Source organism: Apodemus sylvaticus, chromosome 14, assembly GCF_947179515.1.
Source record: "Apodemus sylvaticus chromosome 14, mApoSyl1.1, whole genome shotgun sequence".
In the NCBI taxonomy this organism is placed as follows: domain Eukaryota; kingdom Metazoa; phylum Chordata; class Mammalia; order Rodentia; family Muridae; genus Apodemus; species Apodemus sylvaticus.
The window spans coordinates 2,581,202-2,591,509 of NC_067485.1; positions in this window are offsets into that span (position 1 = coordinate 2,581,202).

The following is a 10,308-nucleotide window of genomic DNA, read 5'->3' on the forward strand; positions in this document are numbered from 1 at the left end:
AACTCCTAAGTGCTCTTTTAATAAATGAATAAAATGCAGTATTTTTTATTAATTTCCCGAGAATTTCATGAACACACACGATGTATTTTGATCATATCCACCCATCTATTCTTCCCCCAACTTTCCCCCACACCAGTACAGTGATATTAACTTAGCAGTCAGTTTGATACCATGTCCATGTATTAAAATAAGAGTAGTAGGTTCACCCCTGGGGGAGCTATGAGCTCCCCAATCATGGGTTCTTAGCTAGATTTACAGTACCAGGCATTCGTTTCCTTCTATAGATCATGTCTTATATGGCATTAGAAATCAGTTGGTTCCCACCATACTATTCATGCCACGATAGCACCTGTGAGCATATATTGCCCAGTCATTCTTCTAAGTCATGGGTAAAATTGTTATTGATGCTTCTCTCCAGAACCCTTTGGGACACCTTTCAGTCGTATGAAAGCTAGCCAGTAAGGAGAAAGCTTTCTGGTTAGCACCAGTTTGATTTCTCTATATCCTGTGAGCAAAGTATGTGGTGTGGTTGCCTGGTTGCCTGTACAAGAGCAAGCCAGTCAACATTCCAGCTTGGAGTGGGGAGGGACACTCCTGACCAACAGCTCAAGAAAGGCACTGGTCCTTTTATTTGGCAACCTGTGGCTTCTAGAAGAAGCATTATCTCCTGTGTTGTGTAACACCAATATAATCTATCTATTTATCTATCTATCTATCTATCTATCTATCTATCTATCTATCATCTATCTATGTATATATTCATCTATTGTCTATGTATCTATCTATGTATCTATCATCTATTATCTATCTGTCATCTATCATCTATTATCTATCTATCTATCTATCTATCTATCTATCTATCTATCTATCTAATCTTCACACATATGAATGTACTTATAAAATGGTAGTTTCCATAAGGCCTTTTCAAACATCCTTAGAGGTAGTTATTGTTAGTTATCTACTTCCACCCTCTCCTCTCTCCAATGCTCGCTCCCTTTCCTCACTTAAACCTCCCTCTTTATCATCTCCCCCCTACTTCCCTTCATATTACCTGTGTTCAACTGTCCCTAAGGCCTTTCTTCCTCTATCTACAAATGACCACTTTGTAGTTTCCTGGATTCCATAGGCACTTCAACTTAAACATACAAATCTGAAGATTTGCCACTTGGATCCACATATGAGAACATGTGGTATTTTCCTTTCTGGGTTTGGGTCACCTCAGTCAGTATAATAGTTTCCATCTCCATTTATTTACCTGGAGATTTTAGGTTTCTTTACAGCTAAACAAAACCCCACTGTGAATAGGCACCAAATTTTCATTAGCCATTATCCATTTTCATGAAGTGATGGATATCTAGTGATGGATGATTCCATGTTGTAGCTGTTGTGGATAGAGTGATGTAAACAGGGATAAATCTGTGTCTTGTTATCATCTGTGAACATCATTGCTCAGCTTTGAATGTAGACTTGTATCGGTGGCTGTTCAGAAGCTCCTAGACCTTTGGCCATGGCATGGGATGCATTATTAGTTCCTCTTGATCTGAAGCTTATAGGTTCTCGGACCTGCACCTACTGGTCTCCTGTTGCACCCCCATTTTCTAGCCTACAGATAGACATTGTGGGATGAGTGCACCTCTGATGGTGAAAGTCAACCTAAGAAACCCCCTCTTGTAGTTCTTCTCCAGTGGACCCGGCCACATAACATCATCCCAATAAATCATTGTGAGTGTTATCATTTGTTCTAGCCTCAATTAACTCCAAGTATATATTACCACTATAAAATCCATGAGCAAATATGGCATTCCTATTTTGTGTGTGAATATTTTTTTTCAGCACTCATAGCTAAGAGTGCATCAAATATTTTGTTACTGTGGGTGGCAGTAGGAGCCATATGTAGGGCAAGGAAACTTCCTTATTGGTGGCATGGTTATTGCAGACCACACAAAGAAATAAACATTTCAAGCATTCCGAGGCACTATAGCAAAGAAAGTCTGGCCTTTAGGGAGTTGGACTTAAATAATAAAACTCAAGGAAGGATCATGTCTACCAAGTTGTTTTCTACAGTGAGAGACCCTGAGTCAAATGATTTTTCCTTCAACTGACAGACGTCTACTATTCTAAAGCAAAGTACATTTGAGGGTACAGAAAGGAAGATGTTAGAAACCATGCTAACAACAGACAATAACAGTTCCTTATGATTCCAGGGAGGTTTCCACTGATATCAGTGGTACTCTGTAGGCAGTCACCCAAACCCTGACAGCCCGGGGATGTTTTCAGAGACTGTGCCAATGAGGAAGGGTAAGGACTTGCTGTGTCATTGGAAAAAGCACCTGAAGCTGATGCTGCAGGGTCACCAGAACCAGGGTCATCAGACTTAGTCCAGGATGAAATGGGCATTGGGTGATCCTGCCTGTTTTCATGTGATCTCTTTTATAAATTTGTGATTTTATCACTATCGTGAATCATTAAAGTAACTGTTTCCACATTAGCTCTGTGTTAGCTCTAGGTTGTAGACTAGTGAGGGCAACATCCCCACTGTTCCCTTATGCTGATGGGTGATGGTTGGCCTAGTGACCTTCCTGAAGGGCTTCTCTGTATTTCCCATATATCCTGAACCACTTCTGATGATGTTCTTGCTCTAGTAAGATAGCCTTAGAACATAGATTTATGGGTATGTGAATTGGAAAAGAACCCTAACTTCTCAGTTTTATGTTCCAGGAAGGTGGTATGTGGGCAGCCAGCCCAAACTCTTAGATGAGTATGGAAGGAACATCCCAGACCCTGCAAAGGACACTTTGGCATTTAGGAATATGCTCTTGGAACTGGTGCTCATTGTCTTTATTTGTAATTCTAATTCTACCCCCCTCCACTCTTCTCTATATGGTCCAGGCCTGGGAATATGTCCTATAGGATAGCAGCAAGGGAACTGTTGATCTCAGGATGTTGGTTGGTTTGTCTGTTGTACAACCTCAGAGAAATGGGGAAACAAGGGACTGGCACACTTTTCTGGTACCCTAGGATTACAGGAGCTAGCCACTTCCCTCTGCCTACATTTCTGCTGCTGACATTAACCTCCTTGACCTTGACCTCTTTGAGCATGAATTCTGGTCAAGTTTAGGCCTAACTGTAGCAAAGACTTCGTGCATAGCTGAGCTAGCTCTGGGGTAATGTAATACTCACAACGTCTTTACCTATCCATAGCTTTGCCAATGGTTTCTTTGTGCATTTCTCCTGATGTCATCTTAACTTCTGTATATCTGTTCTTTCCCATTAGATTCTGACTCATGAATTCCTGAACTACAAAAAAATTAAGAAGCAATGATATCACACAGCTTGTTTAGGACTTAACACAATAATGATGGCAGCAATGTGGTCAGTACGTGGTAGATGAAAAAGTGTCTTAAAGTGGTGCTTGATTCCTGTAGTTCAGTCCTTCCAATATTTGCTAAGCCCTTCAGTGTTTATAAGGCACAGAGCTGGCCATTTTCTAGGTAATAAAGCTGCTGTAGTGAGTTGAACATGGGTCATAACACTCATAGCAGTATCTTAATTTCTCTCTCACCTTTCCCCCAAACTCATCACTTGACAAATATTTAATTAGGGCTTAGCAAATTTTTGGTGACACCCTGTTAATAACTGGGGGTGAAAAATTAAATGAAATACATATGCTCCTGATCTTGGAGCATATGCATGCTACTGGGAAGAGGAGAGGTGTCTGTAATTCTTTCTCACATTCATCACAGAGCAGTGGAAGGGCTCCACATGAACACCTATTTTGTAGGCCCTAATGCTTGTCCTGGACCAGGGTCAGGAACTACTCTCCTGAGAAGGCAATGTTAAATAAGATGGAAGAAGGAGTAGCAATGAGTCAGGCAGAGACTCATGTACGACGTCCATGTGGCTGGAGTAGAGAAGGTCATTTGGCAACAACTCTGAGACATATGGCATAGGTTCTGCAGCCAGGGATGACATTTGGATCAGAATTTAAAACCAAGGCTAACCTTGATGGTGCACATTTGTAATCCCAGAACTTGGAAGGCTGATGCGTGAAGTTTGGGTCCAGACTGAGTGACAGTGTGAAGTCTGTCTCAATAAACATACAAACATACAAACAATCACCTGAAGAAACCTATTAGTAGGGTGCCTCATGATGGTTTTTAAGGGTTGAAGGCATCACTGGATAGTAATAAAGAATGAGCTCGGGGGATGCAGATGCAAAGACCAGAGGCCTTGGCCATAATCTGGGTGAAATAAGACAACCTCTGAAATGACACCAGAGAACATGAGGAGACCTGTAACAATATAAAGGGCATTAGGAAAACAGAATGAACAGGAAAGTGAGGAGTAGGTTGGATATAGAGGATGAAGGATTGAGTTATCTAATAAGGTCCTAGGTTGTTGGCTGTGGATGAGAGCATCAGGCTAGAAGTAAAGTATTAGTTGATGGTTTAGTTTGGTGTGCAATGGGTGGAGAAGATCAAATATAGTCTTTAGTTGATGTGCCCTTTCAGATACCTAGATTGAACATAGCAAGAAGCAATTGGATATAGGGCTCTGCATCTCTGAGGATAGGGCTGAAGTGATGTTGGGAATAGTTAGTAGAAACCATTTTGTCATTAAAGTCCAAAGCCAGCCCTGACAGGCTGCCTGAGGAGAGTCTGTGGAGAATTACAGATGGGTACAAGGCAAACTAGAAGAGTGGGTGGCAAGGAGACTGAAAGGATGTTGCAAGTGAAGGGAGTAGTCGACAATGTCTAGAGTTCTTGAGAAGCCAAGAAGAGAACTGAAAAATAGCTGCTTGATTTAGCAACATGGAAAGCCTCAGTGACCCTGGTAGGAGTAATTTCAATGACATATGGTGACCTGGAGTCATGCTAGGGAATACAATGAATTTACACCTTTGGATTCCTCCATCACTTTCTCTGTTGATTTGATGATAAATGACAGCTGAAGACAGCTGAAGAAAGGGAAAAAGACCAAGGGAGAGTTGTATTGACCAGCCTTTTCTTGTATGTTTTAAGATTTATTTTATTTTAAACTGTAAGTGTGTGTGTGTGTTGTGTTGTGTTTTATAAAAAAAAGAAAAAGAAGCCAGGGATATGTTTGGTGGGGGTGCAGTATGGTGTGGGAGAAAGGGATGCCTCTGCAGGCCCACACCAATAGAAAGAGAGAGGGGGGAGGGAGAGAGAGAGAATAGAGGGATAGAGAGACCTACATGAGAATGGGGAAAGAGGGGGTAGGGAGGAGGGATAAAGGGGGAAGAGGGTAAGAGAACAATAGAAGAGAAGAGAGCAAGAGAGAGAGGAGGGGGCAAGTAGCCCCTTTTATAGTGAGTCAGGCATACCTGGCTAGTGCCAGGTAACTGTGGGGCAGAACGTAGAAGGAATGCCAACATTGTGAGTGTGTGTGTGTGTCTGTGACTGAGAGGTGTACAGATATGCAAGGTCAACATCTGGTGTTCTCATTATTTCCCACCTTAATTTTGAGACAGGATCTCTCAGAAAACATGGGTCTCATCAGTTCACCTGTCAGATGAAATAAACCCTCTTTTCTCCAGTTTACTTTTGGCCCTTGTTAAAACAAGTAACAGTAACAGGGAAGCAAACCAGGATACCTGCCAATGACTCAATCTCATAGAGCCATACACAAATTCACAGAATAAGAATAATAACAAGGCTGAGTTTCAACATCAAGAGGATCCTAAAATTACTCCTGGGTAGAGAATGCCCAGGCTTCTCCCTTTGGATGTTGTTCTTTGTTTCTCTTTCTTTAAAGAATTGGGAAAAAATTAGTTTCATGGTGGTTTTGTTAATTGGAAACAACAACATGGAACTTAGGCAGAACAGAAAAAGACTTACATGTCTGAAACTCTGGTTTGAAAAAGTCCCATTGTCTACTAGGGAAGAGGAAGGGGGATGGGAGAGAAGTGAGGGGATTAGAGGAGACAATGGGGGTGAATGTGATCAAAGGTGTCTGCACGTAGAAAAATGCCACAATGAGCCCCATTATGCTGTGTAATTAATGCACTATAAAAAAGTCCCATTGTTTTCTGGTCACAAGGGCCTTCAGAGATCCATGTGGGTGAATTGTATCCTGGTCTGTGAACCAGCTGAGATGAGCTGCAGAGCACTCAGCAGGCCTGCCTTTCCTTGGGATTGAGACCTCAAGAAGAAGGCATAAAAATCCTGGAAACATCCAGAGACTGAGGCAGCAGTAGTCTCCAAAAGTGGAGAGCTAGGCCTCCTGAGAATTTCCAGGCTTTCTCTTGGGAGTGGGGAAGGCAAGGGCAGAGGAACCTGGACTCTGAGATCCTGGAGACCAGACGGGTTAAGCATGTGCACTCAAGTCAGCATGTCTGAGTGTCAATGTCCACCCCTCTCCGCTGTGTGACCCAGGGAAAACTACTGAATTTCTCTAAACCACAAGTTCCCCATTTGTGGAAGGGGAATAAATTCTGATTGCACCTAATCACAGGACTAGGGTGGAACAGAATGAGAGAATTCATCTGAAAAAAAAAACTTAGCCAGACATGCAATAAGCACTCAAGAAATTTGAACGATGGTTACATAACTCCTCTTTATTTTATGGATGACAAAACTTGGCCCAAAGAAGCAAGCTGATATTCTTAAGGTGGTCTGGATTGTAGGAGAGTCAGGTCTGAGCCTGCACATTCTTCCTCTGTACCACTGATGATAAAGATGCAATATGTTACTGACAGAAAGCAAAGCTAAATTCTGAGCTCAAATTCCAACTCTTCCACTGTCTGATGATAAACAGAAGAGGAAATCTATTTATTTATTCATATGTTTATTTAGTGTGCTAGGGATTGAATCTAGGACGGCATGAATATTTGCATCTAGATAACCACTTTGTCACTTAGCCATGTACCCCTGGCCCAAGGATGCCTTGGCTTGGAGAGGGGTTCTGAAAGAAGGGGTGTCTTGGAGTGGCGAAACAAACAACTAGAAGTCAAATTGTGAGTCCAAGCTGATGGCCTCTGTTCTGCCTGAGATAGCTCCCCAGATAGATCTCTGTAGATAGATCATGGCTTTGTAGTCTGCTGGAGATAGCTTTGTGCTTGAGGCAGCTCTCTCTGAGACAACTCTCTCTTGTTAGAAAAAAAAAAATTCTAAAAGCTCTCTGGATAGTTCATGGATTTTCCAACCAAAATCAAAAAAGGCTGCTATAAAAAAAAATTATTGGACTTTCTAGAAAAATTTCTAAAAGAGCTGTTTGTGTTCCAGAGATTTATCCAGTCAGCTCACTCTTGCAAAATAGAAAAAAATTTTCTATAAAAGAACTGCTATCCATCTCTGCTAGCTCATCTCATGCAGACCAAAAGCCCACTCTTTTATTTACTTATCAATTCAGTTATTCCATGTTCCCTCTTGATCATCCCGTGAATCAGCATTGCATGGCCTTAGCCTCTTGACTCTTAAGAAAGGGACAGCAAGTACATTTTTTTAAAAGAACTATTTATTTTATGTATGCGAGCACACTGTAGCTATCTTTAGACACACCAGGAAAGGGCATCAGATCCCATTATAGATAGATGTGAGCCACCATGTAGGTGCTGGGAATTGAACTCAGGACCTCTGGAAGAGCAGTCAGCACTCTTAACTACTGAGCCATCTCTCCAGCCTCCAAGTACATTTTTGTTTTAACACTGCAAAATAATTCAGAGATCTACCTGCCTTTGTAAATTTAGCTAGGTGGGATCCTGTCCTGAGATTATCATTCTGACCATACCTGGACCTAAATTCACCTTCTCCCCAGGGTGACCTTGAACTCAGAAATCTGCTTGCCTTTATCAGCACAAAAAACTTAGCTGGGTGGGCTCTTGCCCTGTGATCACCACTCCCTAAATCTCTTCATCTCCTTCCTTAGTATTTTTCTGAGAAGTTGGTTCATAGTGCAGCTGCCTCTGTTCTTTCAGATCTATGAAGCTGCTTGTACAATTCATATTGCATCCTTATATTTTGCATAGTTGAGAAATTATATATTTTCAAACTCATGTTTTCAGCATTCTTTTCCACAGCCTTAAGGGCTGCCCTGACGGTCACAGCATTCTGCCATTTTGCTGAGACATAGATGTACCCTCGCTTCCTAGACTCATGCTATCTCTGGTTATCATGAAGTTATTAACCTTGGCAGAGTGGACATTCCTCAAAGGAGGACCATGAAAGTATATACATTATTATATAAACAAGACTAACACCCACAGTAACCTCAATACTGTGGAGGGCCAGGCTAGCTCTGATCCATCCCTTCCGTGGTCAAGCAGGATTCATCACAGAGTCACCTGTTTAAACTTTAGATTCCTCCACTGTGTTATGGGCAGACTTAAGTTGTTACAGAGTCTGAGATGAAAGGCTGTGAGGCTACCTGTATGAGCCTAGCAAATGGCATTTCTCTGCCCCCCCCCCTTCTAAGTCTTCCTCTTGCCTTCTAAGTCAGGCATTGTGAACCATTATGTGGAGGAAGGCCACAGGCAAGCCTTTAGTCCTTTAGTGAAGTGCTCATGGTCTAACAAGATGGTTCAGTGTGCGAAGAGGTCTGCCATGAAGCTTGACAACGTGAGTTGATCCCTGGGATACTGACTCCCGACTGTCCTCCACACGTACATCAGTGCATATGTATTTACATACATGTACACACAATAAATAAACTAAAAGAAATAGGAAGTACTTATGATTCTCTGTACTGGTCTTTGGTTCAGGACCTTAGGAGAGTTATTCAAGCTCAACAGGTACAGGCTCATAGTCACAGAGAGTGTAAGAGAGGTGCATGCGAAACCTTGAGAAAAGCAGTTTGGAGAAGTAGAGCTGAGGCTGAAAAGTGGAGAGGGTCCCAGCTTCCTTTGATCTGGGAGAAGCTGAGTTGCTAGAGCCATCTGGCAATGCCTGTGGCCATACATGTAACTTTGTGAGGAAAGGGTAGCATATGAGAATATAAAGAACATAGGAAAGCTACAAGATTTAGACAACTAGGCCTCTCTGTTAGTGAAGACAGTGGGTGCTGCAGGTATCACCCAGTTCCTCAAGAAGAACAACAACTTCTTCTATAGCTTCTGGGACTGCTGGGTTAAACAGTGTTGAAATGTTGAAGGCAGAGACTGTCACCCCTCCTGTGTCATGCCCCTCCCAGGGCAGCCTACAGAGGATGACATGTGAACCTGGTATGTAGCATCTTGACCCCCCCCCCCACTTCCCCAGTGAAGCCAGCTTAGAAGGATCATCTCAGCCTCAGAGATCTCTGTGTACTCTGTGGAGCTCATAATTGCTGCTGTATAATGGCTCAGCGTCCTCCACCCCACCCTGAAGTGACCATCAGACTGTTTAATATTGTCTTTGGGGATGAGAGGGTGATTTCTTAAGAAAATGAGTCACTGGAACATAGGATGGGGTGGGTAGGTGAAGAAGAGGAATTTAAGAAAAGAGGAGTGGTAGTGGAGGGCATGCCAAGAGGCAGTGTATCCAGAGAGGGTGGTCCTGAAGTGAGTGTCAAGGAGCAGTGGGCCTAGGGCAGGGCAGGGCAGGAAGCTTCAAGCCAGTCTGATAGCAATCTGTGTACCTCAGACAGGGGACACAAACAGGCCACAAGGAAGCCATGCTGCTAGCTCTCCCAACTTCTGCTCTTGGCAGTCTGTTCCTACATCATGTAGAATAAAGCGAGTTGCTTCTTTCAAGCTTAAAACCCTCTGAAGGTCCTTCAAGCACTATGAATAGAACAGACAAGTGTCTTGCTATGGTTTGTAAGATCTGGCATAATTTTTACCCTTCTCTTTCTTTTCTCTTTTCTTTCCTGGGTGTCTGTGTGCCTGTCAGGTACACACGTGAGATTATAGGACAACCTTGGGAGCTGTTCCTCGGGCACTGTCCACCTTATTTTGAGAGATGGTGTCTGATAAGCTTGGTGCTAGCTGATTGCACTAGCCTGGCTGGCCCCACAGACCAGTCCTCTCTGGCTCCTCCCTGACACCCTTCAGCTTTTTGCTCAAATATTACTTTCCCAATGAACTTTTCCCGGCCCCTCCCCTCCCCCAGTTAATCTTCCCAGCAACCTCTATTTATCTGTTTTCAAGTTCCCCTATGCCAAAGTGGAAACTGATCCATGGCTTGTTTTTGTTTCTTTTTGTTATCTGTCCATTAAACTCTACACTCTAGGAGGGCAGGAGTTTGTCTTCCTCGGGGCTCTGACCTCAAAGAAAGCAGGTGTTCTGGTGCACAGTGCCTACTCAGTAATTGTTCCACAAATCAGCTGTGACAACTAGAACAGGAACAGGTAAGGACGCAGGCTGTGGAATTT